The sequence below is a fragment of the Coenobita brevimanus genome, chromosome 47, assembly GCF_032717465.1.
Source record: "Coenobita brevimanus isolate Jiangsu-jjx chromosome 47, ASM3271746v2, whole genome shotgun sequence".
NCBI classification, from domain to species: Eukaryota; Metazoa; Arthropoda; class Malacostraca; order Decapoda; family Coenobitidae; genus Coenobita; species Coenobita brevimanus.
Window position 1 is genome coordinate 12,281,052 of NC_137000.1, and position 14,017 is coordinate 12,295,068.

At 45.8% G+C, this 14,017-nt stretch overlaps 1 non-coding gene across 1 annotated transcript; it reads right to left on the bottom strand.

Moving 5' to 3' along the window:
- Positions 1-13,072: 13,072 nt before the first annotated feature.
- LOC145399162 (5S ribosomal RNA) lies at positions 13,073-13,191 on the bottom strand. Its single transcript, XR_013897237.1, has one exon. It is a non-coding gene; the product is annotated as a 5S ribosomal RNA (ribosomal RNA).
- Between the last annotated feature and the right edge of the window lie 826 nt (positions 13,192-14,017).

Below are 14,017 nucleotides of genomic sequence, written 5' to 3' on the forward strand. Positions count from 1 at the left end.
TGTTCAAAGGTGAGTTTTTAGGGCTTGTAATCAGGTGTAGTGGTTGCTGTTTTACAAGAGTTTGAGCATCTTAAAAAAAAAAAAAAAATCAAGTGCATACGGTCATATGTATGCACACACATGCACCCGCATACTTGATGTGCATATACATATGATGAACATATGTACTGTACATACACAAACTTACATGGATGCACTCATGCCTTCGTGCTTGCACACACACTGTACATATGCACCTGACATGCATATATACATGTACATTTACTTGCTTAATACATGCACACATACATGGACGCCCACATGTATGGATGAGATTAGGTGGGTGGTGCTGTTGTCCGCACTACGTCTATGAGAATGGATGTGGGAGTAGTGGCTACTAAACTGGCGGCGGCCAGGCGAAGCGTATGCTCAGGTTTGGCTATGGCTTCAGTGCATGGGATATCTGGATTGGGGTAGGACTTAACTACCCTTAGGCATGGTGTGGCGGGGCAGCTGATTAGGTATTGCAGGAGGGGGAGGGGGGTGGTGCTGTTACAGTGCTCACACTCAATGCTATCGTCGTAGTTTCCAGTTAGTATGTCTTGATGACACATATATCCCAGGCGTAAGCGGCGGAGCCGTATAGGTGTTCTGTTGTCCAATGGTTTCGTAGTTGTAATGGGATAATACTGCGTGACCATGGGATACCACGTTGCTGAGGGGGAACCCAGTCTTACACAGGCCTGGTGGTCGTCATGATTGAGTGAGGTGGATCTGGTTTTGATGTCTCTTTTTATTTGCGATAGGCTGGTTGGGATGTTGATGTCAACATATTGGTGTTTTGTGGCCATTTTAGCTGTGTGGTCTGCTCTTTCGTTCCCTTTGATGCCGACATGGCTGGGGATCCAGTGGATGGTAATTGTTCCACCCACACTGTGGATCTGTTGTGCTGTTTTGAGTATCTCAGTGATCAATCTGAAATTATCGGAATGATGGGGCTGTTTAAGGGTTTGAATAGCTGTTAAGGAGTCAGTATGCATAACTGTAGCAGCGGCGGGATTGGTGGTGTTAGCTTCTTTTAGAGCTTCAGCAATGGCTGAAAGTCCTGCTTGTAGGGTGGAGGACCCGTCAGAGAGTCTGACGACAAAGACTCGATCTCCACATACAAAGGCGGCTCCTGCTCTTGGTGCCTTCTACAGAGCCATCAGTGTAGCAGGTAAGTGAGTCTGCTGTGGCGAGTGAAGAGATGCACTGTAATCCCTCCTAACGCAGTTGTTGAGGGGTGGTTTGGCTTTTGGCAGGTGATTGAAAGATGAGGAATTTGAACAGTGGGGGGTACCAAGGCAGTTTCGGTTGGTATGAGTCGTCAGGATTGTCAAGTGCTTGGGATATGTAGGCGGATATATCAAACGTTTGGATGGTTCGAGCAGCGCTATTAATCCAACTGTTCGTGAGCAAATCAGTGTGGAGGTTAGTTGCAGCTTTGGGTCAAGGCAGGAGTGGGAGGGGGGACGCGTTGTGGGCTAGTTTGGTGGCGATCCCGCCAACCCTCACCTGGATGCGGTGTTGTAGGGGTTCCATGTTGCATTCGATACAGGGATTGCAGAGGCGTGTCCACATCGGGGAGCCAGTCATGATGCACATGGCATCATTTTGTATCACCTCTAGTTTCTTGAGGAGTGGCGTATCTATGGTTGGTAGGGTTGAGGTGGCGTATTCTACAATGGAGCGAATTGCTTGGGTGTAAAAAAGGCAGAGAACTTTGTATGAAGCTCCCCTTTCCTTGCTGGCTAGGGCTCGGAGAGTGCTGAGTCTGAGTTTAGTTTTTTCCCTGGGGTGGTTTACTTCTGCTTGGAAGGAGAGTCTCGAGTCAAGCCAGACTCCTAGGAATAGGTGGGTGGTGACGTATTGTATGGGTGTGTTTCCTATGAATAACTGGCTTGTGGGGGCGTTGGTGCCAAATTGCAGGGCTTTTGTCTTCTTGGCATTGATCTTAAGGCCGAGTTCAACGCATCCTTGGTGTAGTTTAGTCAGAGCCTTCTGAGCCTTGGAGTGGTAGGGGCCCCATGGATTACTAAGGCAAGATCATCGGCATGGTAGAGAAGCCAGGCCCCCCGCCAAAGATCGATCTGTAGCAGGCATTCAGTCAGGGAATTGAATAGAGCTGGACTGATGCTGCTGCCCTGTGGAGTGCCATTTAGGTATCTATGTGTTGTGGAAATGTGGCCTTGGAATTGAACAGCAGCCTCACGGTTGGTGAAAAAGTCTCTGAGCCAGCAGAGAAGTCAACCCCTGATGCCTTTGCGTGCTAGGGTTGCCAGAATGACCTCGGGGCATGCTAGCTTGAAGGCTTTTTCAAGGTCTATAAAACTGCGAGTCCTTTGCTGCTGCATAATTCTGATAGGAGGGAGCTCAGGCACTCTGCTGTTCCCCTGCCTTTGGTGTAGGCAAAGAGGCGACTGTGCGGGGAAGGGGAGCACCACTGTATGCGGCAGAGGACCATTCTTTCAGCAGTTTTTACTGAGGCAGCTGAGAAGCGAGATAGGTCTGTAATTTCCAGGGTTGTGAGGCTTTGGGATGGGGTGGATAATGGCGTGTTTCCATTTAGTGGCGAGATTACCAGATCTCCACGAGTGGTTTCGTAGGTTGAGGAAGGCCTCTCTGGCTATAGGGCCGGCGTTTGTTAGCATCGAGTATATAATTCTATCTGAGCCTGGGGCAATGTCAGAGCTTGTTTTGAGTGCATGCTCTAGCTCATGAATGGTGAAGAGGTGGTCTGTTGCTGATGGCGTGTTTTTTGGGGGGTGAATCTTTTCCATGCGTTCTTGGTGTAGGGCCTCTTGTCTGAGACTTGTGCCCTCAGGGAGCAGGGCAGGAGAGGTTCGCTGGGCGAATATTGCAGTGAGTCTCTCAGCCTTGCCTCGGGGGTCTGGGTGGGAGGGAGGGCAGGCAGGGGGAGAACTGGAGACAGCTTTTAATTTTTTCCAAATATCCCCGAGATTGATGTGTGCCCCAAGGGATCGGCACCATTCTAACCACTTTTGTTTTTTGATGCTGTTCTTTACACAGATTGTATGTGGAATGACAGCTGGAGATATCTGAGTTTTTCGGGTGTTGGTTGGGCTCTATAGATTTTTTAAGCTCTGTTGAGTCGATGGTTTAATTCATGTGCTCTGTCACAGTAAAACTAGTGATCTGCATGTTGTTTTCCCAGGGCACAGGTCTTAGGTATGGCCGTCTCAGCTGCAGTGTGGAATGCAGAGGCGGGTTGTTGCTCATGTTCGTCGAAGTCGTGCGGCGGAGTGTGGGAACTTAGTGATCTTTCGAGGGTGGCCTTGAAGAGGCCCCAGTTGGTGCACTTGGTGTTCCACCTGGGGGGGGGGGCCCAGGGGTCTGGGGAGTGGGGTAAGGTTTATGGTGCAGAGGATAGAATGGTGGTCAGACATTGTGGGATGGGTTCTCCACTGTGTTACATGTTTGAGTCCTAAGGATATAAAGGTGAGGTCGAATCTGCCGCCCCGCACGTGGGAGAGGGGAACGTGGGGGTCATTGAAGAGAGAGATATCAGTGACCTCCTCTGTTAGTTCATAGATGTGACGTCCTGTGGTGTTCGTGGCTATGTGTGAGCCGAGGCAGGGATGATGGGCATTAAAATCCCCACCAATAAGGACTGGGTCAGCAGAGGAAAGCGTAAAGATTTCAGCCAGGTTGATGTCGCTTGTTGGGGACCGATATATATTGAAAATAGTAAGCTGGCCGTTAGCAAGAGTTATTTTATGCTGTGGATTTCTACACTTTCTCTGCAGTGTGGGGGGGAGGATTTGATGGCAATGGCAGGGATGTGGCTCCTGACCAGGATGGAACATCCTCTGGTGCCTCGCCAGACATAAGGGAGTAGGAAGGGGGTGAAGCCCCTTAGTCTAGGTGAACGTTGTTTAGGGGTGAGTGTTTCTTGTAGTAAGAAGATATCGATATGGTCCTGGTGGGCCGCCTCCTCCAGGAGGGAACGTTTAGCTGAGGTGCCGAGAATATTCCATTGAAGAATGCAGAGATTGGTTGGAGAGGCATTGGATGGTTGGTGGTTTTGGGAGTAGGGGAGGGGTTTCAGGCTTCTGTGCCTGGTTGATTTTGTGGTGGTATGGGCGACCTGGAGAGGGGTCTGTGTGACCCTCTGGGGGAGGATGCTGGCCAGAGTTGATTCCTGTCGCCGGATAGACCGGCTCCTGGGTTCCTTGTTCTTTTGGTGGGGGTGGGGTTGAGTGGTCGGTTGTTTGAAGTGGTGCTTTTGGAGAGCAGTGGGAAGAGTCTTCTGGGTGGGTTTGGGGGGGAGGCACTTCTGGCTGAGCTTTTGTCTGGGCTATTGGTAGGGGTCGAGGCAGGTGGTTGGTTGAGGTGGCTGTTTTTGGAGTGGGGTTTTCTGCCCAGTAGTGGACTGCCCATTCTATGACATGTCGGATGGGTTCTGGGTTGACTGGGAGTCCAATGAGCTGGCTGATTTGGGCAACTATTGCTCTGCCTAGTTCCTGGCCCAGCGTGATAAGGTCCTCTTTGTTGATGATGGGTTGGCCTGGGAGTGGAGTTGGCAACGGCTGAGGGGTTTGTGTAGCAGCTTCTGGCTCCATTTGAGTGTCTGAGTCCCGCATCAGTGGAGTGGAAGGAGGTTGACATGGGTTGGAGGCTGAGGTCGCGTTTTTGTGCGTGAAGGGGCCTTGTTGCGGGCGGGAGAGTGCTGATGGTGTCTGAGTGGTGGTTGACAGGGGGGGGGGGGAAGTCGGATTGAGTGAGAGCAAGAGAAGCCATGGGCGTGATGGTGGCTTTTTGTTGTCCCCAAGTAAAGGTGCCCAGTGGGGCCGGGGATGTGGCTAGTTTTTCTTGCACCCAGTGTATTTCTCGCTCTATGGCTCTCTGTACTCTCTCTTTCCGAGCTGGGCATGCTTTGTTCCACCCACGGTGGTTTCTCTGGCAATTTGGGCACCTCGCCAGAATGGGCTGCTCCGCCTTGAATTTTTCGAGACACAGTTGGGTGGCGTGCTTTCCACAGCACATAGTGCACGCTGTGGGGCGAGTGCATCTGGTCTGATGGTGTCCATAGCATTGGCAATTGAACCAGCGGAGTGGTTCCGGGGTGTATGGTTGGAGGTAAAATGTGCCCCAGCTGCCGAGATGGAGTTTATTTGGGGGATGGGGCCTCTCAGGTTGACCATGACCTGCCTGGTCAGTTCTCCCCTGACGTCGCAGCATGTTGCATTTTCCACCTGGACGTGATTCAGGACTGGTTGTAGGGGGAAAATTTAGAGGATACTGCATGGTTACAGTTCAGTGGGTGACAAGGTTGGGGTCGAGATTTTTCATGTAAATGGGTCTCTCGTTGGCCGAGCGTAAGGGAAGAAGTACGTTTAAGGTGGCGTCATCTTCTGGCGTGATGGGAGTCCTGAGGTCCCTCCTTACTTGCACTGAGAACTTGAGATTGGGGTGTTCTGCTTCAATCACAGAGATGATATCATAGGTAGTGGGGAAGGCGTCGTTGGGTGAGATCAGGAAGGCTGGGTATTTGGAGGGTGATCGGGGAGAGGGTCTGATGTTGACCTCAGGGAAGTGAAGCTGTTGTGGGTTGTTGCAGGTGAGGCGGTTGCTGCAAGGGTTTGTGTTGCGAGGCGCATCTGTGGTCACGGGGATGCTGTCGATGGTCTCAGGGGGGCGGTTGTCACGTTTGTTAGCCCTTTTTTTGTTACAAACAAGGATGAAGCCGTCGTCATTCTTTCCAGAGTTGTTGGATGTGTGACTGTTATTGGCGGGTTTGCTGGAGTGGTGGATTTGGTCTGGCAGGGTTTGAGTTACTGCAGAGTCAGGGAGCACATGAGCCGGGTCGTCGGTGATTTCAGTGATGTCGTCCGAGCCCACGGCCGGAGTAGATTCAAAGAAATTTTCAGGATCAAAATCTGGGCCGACCAGTCGTTTTTTCTTTGGTGAGTGGGGTCGCCTTTGTGGACTGGAGGGTTCTAGCTCGGGCGTTGGGTCCATGGCTGAGGCGTCAGTTGTATAGAGGTGCTTAGACGACATTAAAAAAAAAAAATGTATATATATATATATATATATATATATATATATATATATATACTGTACTTGTATGTGTGTGTCTGTGTGTGTGTCTGTGTGTGTGTATTAATATACAATATACAGTATATATATATATATATATATATATATATATATATATATATATATATATATATATATATATATATATATATATATATATATATATATATATATATATATATATATTTACCCATTCACCCCTATATACATACATACACACACATACACACGTACATCAATAATTGTACACATGTACACAAGTCTATGTATCTATATATATGCACAACACCGAATAAATAAACTGAAGAAACAAACAAACAATTGTCAGCAAGCATTCCGGCGGTTCCCTGCAGTGACGGGGGCCTAACTCCCCGCCCTCTAGAAGTCGTCGAAGAAGACCCCGTCACTGCCCCGTGAAGGTCTTGCCTAACCTAGCCCTAAGAGAATGCCTACCCTTGCTGCCTCCTATAACCAGGCCTCTAAGGCCCCCTTTCGTGGAAGTGCCCTAACGACACCCCTTCAGGGTTCGGCTTCGTACTACGGCAGGGACTCTAAGTGGCAGGCCGGAATGCCAGCTGACACAGCAGGAGAGGAACGTGGACGCAAAGCAGTCAGTGAAATAACTCTGAAGTCGTCTAGCCAGCAGCGAGAAAGTCTGAGGAGGTGTGACCCCAAGTTTCACTACCCGGTAACTGGGGAGGAGATGTTGCTTCTTCAACTGCTGGGCTAGAACTGATGCCAGAGGTGGAAGCATATGATGACAGGAACCCAAAACTACCGTTAGAACTGAGGTCCCAGGTGTGGTGCGAAGTCCTAAATACTGACCAAAGTTACCTATCCATGACAAGAACAATAAGTGAAAGACAAGAATTTCCAAAATTAAAAATGTTTTTAAAGATAATATCGATACATTTTAAAAATATTCTTTTTATTAATTTTGAACATTCTTTTCATTTATCGTTCTTGTTATGTATAGTAAACTTTTTTTTGATACACTTGCAACAAAGGAAACGGCAACAGTGCTGGTGACGAGTAATGTTAATAGACCTTCACTAGCTGTGAGCTGCAGTAGGACTGATAGGACTGAGTGATTCAGACATTGCCGGGCGGTACCACCGCTAATGCACGTATGGTGTTTTGTGGATTTGCCTTCGGTTAACGAAAGATCTGACAAATGCAACCCATCTATAAGAAGCCGAATTCCAAGGTTTTGTAAGTCAGTGCCTATCTGTGAAAAGCCGAATCTTAAATTTTTGCTACCTAATCTCCATTTTAAGGGACAAGTGGTGTGATTATTAATGTGTACCTCATAGAGCTGAAGGTGTAGATTTTTGTAACTTTATTATCGTTTTATATGTGCACTGAAAGGTGCTGTGTACCTACAGACCAGAAGATTCATATTAATGAACTAAATGGCAGTTTTTTCTTTTATGCGAGGAAGAAGGAACCAAAGGCCACCAGCCCGCAATTATTGTTCCTTCCAAGAGAAAAACAAAATACAAGAGAGAGCCAAATTCAAGATCCATTCATTTCGAGATGCCTGGACACACTGCATTTGAAAGACTGGAGATCATAGGCAGCAGGAAACACAGAGGGAGACAGTTCCAGAGTTGACCTGTTGCATAAATTAAGGACTGGGAGTAACGGTTAACTCTTTCATTAGAGAGTTGGACAGAAAAAGGATGAGAGTTTGCTGCTAGATGGATGCTACGCGCCCGTCGTAGGGGTGGAGGAATGCATGCAGACAGTTCAGAGGAGCAGTGACCATTGAAGTAGCGATAGAAAAGAGATAAAGATGCAACAATGCGACGAAGAGACAGAGGTTCAAGGGAATCAGTAAGAGGAGGAGAGTTAATAAGACGAAAAGCCTTTGACTCCACCCTATTGAGAAGAACTGTATGTGGGAAGCCTCCCCACACATGAGAGTTGTACTCCACACAGGGGCGGATAAAACCCCTGTATAGAGTCAACAATTGTGCAGGGGTAAAGTAGGAACGGAGGCGGCTTAGCACACCTAATCTCTTGGAAGCAGATTTTACAAGAGATGTAATATGATCTTTACAAGATAAGTCCCTAGTAAATGAAACCCCAAGCATGTTCAAGGATGATGCAGGATTAAGCTGAATATTATTAAACATTAGTGGGTATACCTGCGGAATATTTTGTCGGGTTGATAGGTGTAAAAACTGAGTCTTTGATGCATTAAAAACAACCAGATTATTTTTACCCCAGTCGGTGATACGAGCCAAGTCAGACATTAGGTGTGCCATAGCCTCATCCCTTGTTTGTTGAAGTAACTGCTGAGATGAACGTTGCGGGAACCGAATGGATAGGTGAAGGGTGGATTCATCAGCATATGAGTGGATAGGGTTAGATGTACAGCTTAGAAGGTCACTGGTGAACAAAAGGAAGAGAGCTGGTGATAGGACAGAGCCCTGAGGAACACCACTGTTGATAGATCTAGGAGAAGAACGATGGCCATCTACAACAGTGACTAAAGAACGACCAGAAAGAAAGCTAGAGATGAAGGCACAGATAGAAGGATAAAAACCGTAAGAGGGTAGTTTGGAAATTAAAGATGTATGCCAGACTCCATCGAAAGCCTTTGAGATGTCAAGTGCAACGGCAAAGCTTTCGCCAAAGTCCCGAAAGGAGGATGACCAGGAGTCTGAAAGGTAGGTGAGAAGATCGCCAGTGGAGCGTCCCTGACGGAACCCATACTGACGATCAGAAAGAAGGTTGTGATAGGAAAGATGCTTTAAAAATTTTCTATTAAGAATTGACTCGAAAACTTTCGAGATACAGGATTTTAAAGCAACTGAACGATAGTTAGAGGGTTGGGAATGGTCACCCTTCTTGGGGACTGGCTGAATGAGAGCAAACTTCCAGCAAGAAGGAAAGGTATAAGTTGATAGACAAAGGTGAAAGAGTTTGCCTTGGCAGGGTGCAAGCACAGAAGCACAGTTCCTGAGAACAACAGGAGGGACTCCATCAGGCCCACATGCCTTGTTAGTATTGAGGCCAGTGATGGCAGAAAATATATCAACTGAAGAAATCTTAATGTCAGCCATGAGGAAGTCAGAGGGGGGAAGTGATGGAGGAACAGCACCGGAATCGTCTAAGGTGGAATTGGAGGAGAAAGTCTGAGTGAAGAGATCTGCTTTATCAGTAGAAGAAATAGCTACAGAGCCATCAGAGTAGAAAAGAGGAGGGAAGGATGATGAGGTAAAGTTGTCAGAAAGGTTTTTGGCAAGGTGCCAGAAGGAGAGCGAAGAATTCGAGTTGGAGAGTTGAGAGAATTTAGTACGGATGAAATTATTTTTAGCAGGGCGAAGAACAGACTTAGCACGATTCCGGGCAGAAACGTATAAAAGATGTGATTCAGGGGTGGGTTGGCTCTGGTACCTTTTATAGGCCCTCTCCTTGTTGTGGACAGCATTAGAACAAGCGTGATTAAACCAAGGCTTTCTTGCATTAGTCAGAGGATATGAGATAGGAATGTATGCTTCCATGCCCGAGAGAATAATCTCCGTAATGAGCATGGCACACTGAGATGGTTCCCGGCCGTGGAAGCAATAATCATTCCATGGAAAATCAAAAAAGTACTGCCTGAGTGCCTTCCAATTCGCAGCTCCAAAGTGCCACAGACGTCGTTTCTTTGGAGGGGTCCACAGGCCGTACCGGAGTAATAGGACAGGTTAAGGTGATAAGGTTGTGATCGGAGGAGCCCAACGAAGGGGAGCTGCAAGGCTTGGTGGATGAGTTTGGGAGAGTGTGGAAGAAACGGAATCTAAAAGTGAATGTAGGGAAGAGTAAAGTGATGGTCTTTTAGAGAGGTGAAGGCAGTGAATGTACAGCGAGGTTGGATGGTGAGGAATTGGAAAATGTGAGTACGTTTAAGTACTTGGGTAGTGTGATGAGTAAGGATGGAGGTTTGGAGGGTGAAGTGCTTGAAAGGGTACAGCAGGGAAGAAAGGTTGCTGGTTCTTTGAAAGCAGTGATAAGAACTGGGAAGTGAGCATGGAAGTGAAAAGTTACAACATGACACTATTGTGATACCAACTCTAACGTATGGAAGTGAAGCTTGGACATTGTTGGAAGGACACAAGTCAAGAGTGAGAGCAGTGGAAATGAGTTATTTAAGAGGAGCCTGTGGAGTCACATGGAGAGATAGGCTGACGAATGAGGATATAAAGGAGCGTTGTGGTGTGGATGTGGATGTGATAGGAAGTGTTATGAGGAACGCACAGTCAGGGATATGGGTAGGGTGCCGTACAAGCTGCTCTAGGTCATTAAGGATTGAAAAGGTGTAGGCTAGTTCACCAGGTGGATCAGTGAAAGGAGAGGAGAGCCAAAGGTGGTGGTGAACATTGAAATCTCCTAGAATGGAGATTTCAGAGAAAGGAGAAATGGATAGAATGTGTTCCATCGTAGAAGTAAGATAGTCAAAGAATTTTTGATATTAAGTTGAATTAGGAGATAAGTAAACAGCGCAGATATATTAAGTCAGAGAATGACAGGAAAGCCGAAGCCAGAGTGTAGAGAATTCAAAAAAATCGAGTTCAGGAACACGAGAACAAGATTGGTCGTTGCTTACATATATGCAACATCCACCTTTGGCTTTGAAATGAGTATAGAGAAAGTAGAAGGATACAGAAAAGGGTTTGCTGTCAGTTGCCTCAGAGAGCTGAGTCTCAGTTAGAAAAAGAAGGTGAGGTTTAGAGAAGGAGAGGTGGTGCTCGACAGAGCGAAAGTTAGAGAAAAGGCCGCGAATGTTGCAGAAATGAAGAAGAAGAGAGTCAGACAGTGGTTCCAGGCAGCTCGAGTCGTCACCGGGAGAGGGGCTGTGAGAACTGATAGTGTTGCCTAACTTATGCAAAGTACCAGTGTTAGGTAAGTAAAATTACAGGAGATAAATATCGTAACTATACAGGCTCTGAGAAGTGACGGTAAATGTTGCCTTGTCGTGAAGCCAGTGATATTTAACTGTGGCATTTCTAAGCATCATAGTGTGCATTTGTGAGATACCGTAAACATTAGGTGTTGTGACGTCAAAGAATCGTGAACGTTCAACATTAACACATCTAAGGGAAGATCTCTTTTAGCCAAGTGAGTAAGAAGAAGCCTATATATTAGATTTATCACACACACACACACACACACACACACACACACACACACACACACACACACACACACACATACACACACATTATATATATCATAAATAAACTACTGATAAAACAGAGATCTGAGAGAACAAAGGTGAACAAGCCACAAATAAACGAGAGTGGCAAACAGTATAATATTTACCAAGAGACGACAGGGAACATCAGAGAAACTGCATGTACTAAAAACAACAGACTGGGCAGGTACTGGGGTGAACGTACTGGCTGGGGCGCTGGGGAGGTGCGTCGTGTTGCCTCCACCACGCAAGGACGCGACGCCACACGAACCTACGGTCGTGTTATTACTTAGAAATGTGCAATACAGGTGTGCTATATATTGTACTACTGCCGAGGGAGGCTGGATGTCGCATTATTATCGGAGAGAGAGAGAGAGAGAGAGAGAGAGAGAGAGAGAGAGAGAGAGAGAGAGAGAGAGAGAGAGAGAGAGAGAGAGAGAGAGAGAGAGAGAGAGAAACATGAAAAAAGTAATGGGAGATAAGTGTCTGAGTGGCATACAAATCCATATGCGAAAAATGTGAAATATCATATACTGAAAGTTCTGCTTCTGTGAATGTGCTTTGTTAACCATAAATGGTAAAGTATGGGAATAAAAGGAATAAAGAATGTGAGGTATAAGAAAGAAGGGAATAACTGAGGTGTAAGAGCAAAGCATAAATCTTGAAATGTTGGGGAGTTGCTTGAAATAGAAGGTCTTCCCAGCCATCTTGTTAATAACCCTGGTATAAGCTGCTTTAGTTCTACCTCCCTTTCCTTGGGGGAAGCAGCCTAGGTATATAGATAGATAGATAGTTCTTTGATGTGATAAAGTACTGTGCGAGAAGTTAGCATAAAGCAAAAAAAGTGTGACAACAAACTGTGACTGATATCCTAGTGTGAGGGGAATAGAATTGTATATTCTGTAACTTATTCTCTATCAGATATTTCTCTTAAGATGAATAAACTCGTCACTTATATGGCGTTAGCAAATATAACATAAGAAACACAATCTTTTTATTAAGGGATTCAGGGAGATTGTTTCAAAAATTTATCACTCCGACGGTCTGTCATTAAATGAATAGCATTCTTTGGTGTCAATAACCATCAACTAAGAGTAACTGAGCTGAAGGGGATTTGTATGATTAAATATCAAATGCGAACGCAGTGAGTACATGTAAGTGATGCACGGTGTGAGAGGTTCTTACGCAATGAGTAAAATGTGAAAAGAAAGTATGAGTACATATTGAAGGTATTGATTATGAAAAAGAAATGTAAGGGTGATGTGAGTAAATTAGCATAAATATGTCCTTGGATGAAAGTTACAGAATAAGTAAAGCTGTGAGTCGCGTGGGTTACATTATATGACGTGAGTACAATTAGTATGCGTTAGTACCTGTGCTTGAGTAGTAAGGCTAGAATGACTAATGTGTGAATTGCGTGTTAGCTCATGTTATTTGATTTAAAGGATGAATATCAACCTCTGTTTCATTGTGATTGGTTGGGCAAGGGCGTGAATGTTGTGTGTGTGGGGTAAAGTGTTATGGCAGAGTCGAGAGAAATAACCTAAGTTCTCCTTCTCTTCCAGGGTATAATCTTCGTTCGTCTCGCATTCACAGTATGGTAAGTGTGTCTTGATACTCTTGTTTTCCCTCATCTTTTCCCATTTGCCTTCATTTTTCCTAAAGCACTTTTCAGTCTTTGCTTTAGGAGTATTCCTGTCTCCATTGCCAGACGCCATATATCCCAAATGGGGTGGCCAAGGGCTTAGAGTTAATTGTTTTACAGGGAGGTGCACTAATCCTCCACCAATCCCACTAGACACGTAGGGATGCCAACAGCATCAGGTGTTCCCAGGCGGTCACCCATCCAAGTACTAACCAGACCCAACGTTGCTTAACTTCGCTGATCGGATGGGAAGCGGTGTACTCAACGTGGCATGGCCGTTGGCTGAAAAGGAGCATCATCTAAATCAAGTTGAACTCAAGTCACCTTTGTTAGAATCTCAGGCGGTTCTACCTTACTTCACCCTAGCTCTCGTCTATTATTATTTTATGCCATGATTCTGTAGTGTTGATTTATTTGTCACTTTTTCCAAGTACGTTTGATAGATATAGTGACTTGCTGAAGTTATAAATTTTTTTTTTTGAAATCACCAACATAACTCTGATGAAACGCCCTTGTTGCTGAGTTAGCATGAAGTTGTGTGTGCAGAAATAACTTACTTGATATTTTTTCAGAGTAATCCAAATGTTTTACAATTACTGAATGCAGAGTTACTGTATTCAGTGTTCTGTGTTATAGTGTTCCTTAAGTTATGCATACAGTGTTGTGTTGAAGTGATCTATACTATAATACTGAAGCTATGCATTGAGTTTTGGGTGTTGTGTTGTTCAAGTGATCCATGAAGTGATGCGTTGGCGAGGTAAATTGTACAGTATTATTACACATATGGATACTGGGGCGTGTTGTATGTTGAATTGACCTACAGTGTTGTGTGGTGTGCTTCAGGAGCAGCCTATGCGGGTGTCTGCCACAGAGCTTCCTCCTGTGTAATGGTCTCTTCCTCCTGGGCATCGTTTGGAGTCTACACCACCGCGAGTCTGAGGAGCCACCCTTCATGGTGAGGTAGATGGATGGATGAATGACAGATGGATAAATAAATGGATAGATGAGTGCATAGATGGATGGATAGAAAGCTGGACAGATTGGTAGATGGGTAAGTAGATAGATCGAAAACAGATTGGACGGCAGAAAAGACTTAGAGATAATGATGG